This window comes from Ovis aries, chromosome 1, assembly GCF_016772045.2.
Source record: "Ovis aries strain OAR_USU_Benz2616 breed Rambouillet chromosome 1, ARS-UI_Ramb_v3.0, whole genome shotgun sequence".
In the NCBI taxonomy this organism is placed as follows: Eukaryota; Metazoa; Chordata; class Mammalia; order Artiodactyla; family Bovidae; genus Ovis; species Ovis aries.
The window spans coordinates 266,428,489-266,433,608 of record NC_056054.1 but is presented as its reverse complement, the minus strand read 5'-3'; positions in this window follow the sequence as shown (position 1 = coordinate 266,433,608).

The following is a 5,120-nucleotide window of genomic DNA, read 5'->3' as shown; positions in this document are numbered from 1 at the left end:
CTAAGTGAGGATTGGTTGGGGTCTGAAACGATCACTCAGTCTCAAGGGGCGACCTTGAGACCTCAAGGTTGCAGCTGCAGCTGATGTCCTGAGTATGGCTGGGAGTGCTTTTGGTCTGGTGAGGTTCCGAGAAATTTGAAAGTGTTGGTGGGGCAGGGATGTGTCTGAGAGCAGACCCTTGGTGGCTGCCTGACTCCATTTTTGTTCCCTGGAACTGGGATCGCTCCACTATAATTTCAACTTGTCATCAATTTTAAAAAGGACAAGGAGGATCTGCTTTAGATCAGGCATGAGAAGGGCAAGCATTTAAGCTGGTCCTTGAGAAGCAAGACGTGAGTGCTTGGAGTGAGGGTGGGGGCCTTGGGTGGTTGACAGTCTCTTGCGGTCTCTTGACCCCTTATTTTCAGCATCATTACTTATCCCTAATAAGCATTTCCTCAAAAAACTAAGATCTATTGAGGGCTTATTCTCACAAGGACCCATTCTTCTTTGCTGGCCAAGTTTGTGCTCACCTCCTACGTAAACCAGATGGTCTCGTCTTCGGCCAACAGCTTCTCCAGAAAGCAGGATGGATGCCTCAGGGATGGCCCAGCAGCTCCTCTGGGCCAGAGAGACCCACTGGTGGGGTCAGGAAGGAGGAGGGGTGTGGGGTCAGGCAGGGGTGTGGGGTTGTGGGTGGGGGGCGGACTGGAGGGCTATGGTGCTAGCCTAGAGCCTGGCCAGGTGGACATGGCCTGATGCTGGGGCCTGTCCTCTCTGTCACACCTGTTCCCACCCTCCAGGGTTTCTCAGATGCAGACCATAAAGTTACTGGTGGGTCCACAAGTAACTGGCAGCTCCTTCTCACTTAGGTTCCCACGCGATGGGTCTGGGACTCCAGGATGCCCGAGTCAGTGAGACAATTCGCTCCAGATGTGCATCTCCCTGGAGAAAGCTGGGAGCTTGGAGCTCTGTCTCGGCCCATCCCCAGACCAAGGACCCTCAAGCACTTTGTCCAAGCTGTTTTCCAAGAATCCCAAGAAGTTAGAAGCCGAAGTGGAGTAACCATCAGGATTTGAGGAGCAAAATCAAGTTACAAACTTTATTCTTACCAAGGATATCCATTTCTTATTTGTTGACCCTGGTGCCATTTTGGACCATCTGGGAGATCCTCTCAGGCTTGATTGGAGAAGAAAGTTCAGGGCATCTGACGGGGCCACAAGGCCAATCCTGAAAGAGATTCTGTGTCTCAGGGAGAAAGTGTGTCCCTTGGCCTCTGCAGCAAATCCCCACAAACAGTGTGACCCTGTGACGACATCGGGCCCACTCAGATGACCCCGGATGTCCCTAATGGAGAGAACCTAAACTGCAGAGGGAGTTGGAGACCTCCAGGAGGGCACCAGAGATGGGAGGAAGCACTTGGCTTTGGCAGTCCTTGGCAAATATTGTCCCTGATCAGGTCTGACAGCCAGGCTGCACCTGATGGGTGGGTGGTCTCAGCGGCCCTGGCAAGAGACTTGCAGAAGGAAGATGGGGGGGAAAAAGGTGCCCCCTTCTCCTGCACCCACTGAGGTTGGCGGGCCTAATTCCAGGAGGGAAGGGTGTGGCGAGGGCGCCATCTGTTAAATTATGAGACTTTTGAAGGATCGGGGATAAGAGGTGGAGATAGGGTGTACGGTTTTTGAACCAGTTCAGCCACATAACAAACTTCTGTTGGCTCAGCAGATTAAAATAACACAAATAGAGCACCTCATGGGCCCCATGGTTAGCGGTCTGGGCACAGCTCTGCTGGTCCTGCTCAGACTCACATGCTGGAACCAGGGTGCTGGCCCGTCTCTTCTGAGGTTGGGGCCCTCTTTCAGATGTATTGGTTCTTGGTGGGGTTCATGGGCAGTTTAGAAGACTCTCTCTGATGTCTCTTGGACCTGATCCTTCCAGGAGAATTTTCCACTCAGAGTTGACTGATTGGGACCTTGGTCACCCTGCAGAGTCTCTGGCAGGCATCCCAGCCAACTCACATTCAGGGGAAGGGTTGGTATGAATAAAAGGAACCCTGCTCTGCCTGTAAGAAGGGCCATGTGGCTGCCAAGGGGGATGCTCCTAGCCCCTCCAAGGGGGTGGGTGGACATGTGCTGGGGGAGAGGAAGGAGGAGTCGAAAGCTGGTGGAGACCATGGAGGTGGTGAGCCACTGGCAGAGATTCTAGCTTCTCTTTCCTAATCTAAAGCATCTGTACATGTACATTTCTGAAAATCGTGACGAATGCATATCCCTGTGACCTCCACACCATCCAGACAAACAACACTTCCATTATCCTTCCCACCAGTCCCATCTGCAGAGGCTGAGACTGCCTGGCTTATTACCACTCATCAGCTTTCCTGCCCTGGAGCTTTGCATATGGGACCGTGTGTCACACACACGTGTGAGTCCTGAGTCTTTCATGCAGCACGATGGGCATGAGGCTCACCTGGCCACCTGCTCCCTGGTGTCACATGTGGAGTTATTGGAGTGGATGGGTTGTGGTTCTCTGTCCTTTCTCCAGGCAGCTGGACACAGGGCTCAGGATGGGGTGATGGGTTATGTGGGAAGCGCAAGTGACCCAGGGGTTCTAACACGGAGGTGCTACTTCCCACAGCGTCTCATGGTGCAGCTCTGTGCCTCATGCCTTCCTGACCCCTGGTGACATCTTGTTCTGGGTCACCTTGCTCCCCAAGCGGAGCGGCTGTCCAGGCTTCACTGGAGGAGGACCTCTCAGTCTCTGGGAACTGTTAAGTGTCGTCATCCAGGAGCTGAAAGACAGAGGAGTCACTGAATTTCAAATACCACCCTAGGAGGGCATCACTTCCTTTAGACAGTGACCACCAGACAATTGGACATGGGTGGAGGTGCCTGGGTCTCCATCAGAGAGCTGCTCAGCAGCAATCTGACCCATGGCCACCACCTGCCCCCCCCCATGCTGAAAGATCACAGATGAAAAAGTGTTCCTTTTTGTGCATTCTTAGAAAAAAAAAACACCTCACCACAAAGACCAGATCCTGGATGCAGCAGTGAGGGTGGAGATGACTGACTCTCCACGAAGAACAAGGACCAACAGACAGGACTAAACGCCTCTGAAGGCTGTGTTTGAACACTCACCAAGATGACGGACGTGTCTGTAGTTTGAAAGTGAGAGGGGCTGCGACCTCATCTGCAACCCAAGGCGGTCAAGGCTGTGGCCCCTCTGCCAACCAGCTGGGACATCCGGGAGGACCCCGTGGAGGCCACAGCCTCGAGGTTGATTTCACAAACATCTGGCCCTCTGACCACCCCCTCCCCACACTTGGACAGACTGTGGGCTAGGCCAGAGTGAAGGGACCTGGAGGCTGTGTATGCCCTGTCTGTCCATTCCCGTTGGCTGATGGATCCTGGGCAGCTTCCAGGGGGCGCTGGCAGGGGGCCTCTGAGCACCTCCAGACCCCACTTCAGGGACCAGGCTTCCTGGGAGGAGGAGGAAGATGAAGCCGAGGCTCAGAGGAGTGAGGCCGACGTCGCCCCCGACAGCTATGGGTCAGGGCAAAGAGGGTGGCCGCACCCCAGGGTGCCCTGTAGCTCCCACTGTGCACAGAGGGAGGGGAGCAGGCATTGGAGCCATGAGCCAAAGCCTAGAAAGAACGGGAGCCCAACCACAAACAGGAACAGGAACAGGAACCGGTTTTACCCTGGTTTGCGGGACTTCAAGTGAGGGTCTGGGACATTTCCTTTACACACATGGAGAACATATGGGCGTGCTGGGCCCCAGGTTCCCTCACCGTAGTTTTAAAGAATGAAGGAAGACCCTCGTCCTAATCTGGAGGTGTCGGGAAGAGGATCCCAAAGCCTGGTCCCAGCCGGGAGTCCAGTTAGAGGTGATTCAGCGATTAAGGCTCATCCTTTCTTAAAGGCGAAGTTTCTGATTTCTCACTGTCCATCAGGAGGAGGTCTCCCCAGGTGGGGAGAGCCCCCAGGCCTGTGCCAAAGCCCCTGATCCAGGTGCAGACCTTGGATCCCTAGGAGGCAGTCAAAGCAGTGGGGACTGTGGAGGTGGAAGGTGGGGGTGCAGGGGTCCTGCAGAGACTCCTGGAGCCCTGGTACCCCCTACCCAACCAGGCTCACCCCCTAAAGCTGCCCTTTCCTGTCAGTCCTCTGGCTTCTCTGCTGTGGCCACACACAGAGCCTCCAGCTGCCTGGACCCCAAACAGAGAAGTGCATGCTGTTTGTCCCTTGGGCGGGTGCCTCCGAGTTATGACCCCAGCTATGGCTGAGTACACTGAGGTGAAGGTGACCAGCTCATGGTCACACCACTGGGGGTGCTAAGGAGGGGGTCACCCCTCTAACCAGGGCTCCTCCTGGTGACAGTGAATAGTGGACCCTTACTGTCAGCAGCGGTCAGGTTCCCACGGAGCTGAGTGTGGCATTGGTCAGGGTCGAGCCCCCGGGAGATCCCTGAATCCCCCCGTTCCACAGGGGTGCTGCCCCCCCAGAGTCAGGACCCCCATCGCCTGGTGCTCTGCTATCATGGCCCCATCTTGTGTGGTGCTGGGGGGGCGCCATCACCCCCAGGGCCCCCGCCCGAGGATGCTCGCCAGGGTCCCTTCCCCACTCCCGTCATGCCCATGTGGAGGCCCCTGGGCGACTCTTGCCCAAACTCCTTCCTCTTTCTTCAGCTGCAGCCCACGCCACACATCTCCCCTTTCCTCCCCGCACAGCCCTCTCCCTGCCTTAACCCTTCCTCAGATGGGGGGCTTCTCCTGAAGACAGGGGTGGGGGCTGCGGGGCGGGGGGTGGGGCTTCTCTGCACTCTGCTCTGAATCCAGGCTGGATTGCCCAGCCCCTGCAGACATCCTGGGGTGGTTTTGGGGCTGGAATGCAGGCCATTTGCTGGGACTTATCTCCCAGCGGCCCCCACTGCTTCCGATTCTACAGTCAGGGTGTCAGGCTCGTCCTCCCAGCTCCTCCCCAAGTACCAGGGACGGCCTTCAAGTTCCCGATTTTCCTCCAGACCTGGAAGAGGGATGTGGATGGGTGGTGCCTGGCCGTGGAGGCACCGCTCAGGCCCCTGGATGCCTCAGCCCCTCTGAGTCCTCCTGTCGCTGCAAAGCTCCTCGGAATGATGACCACAGAAAG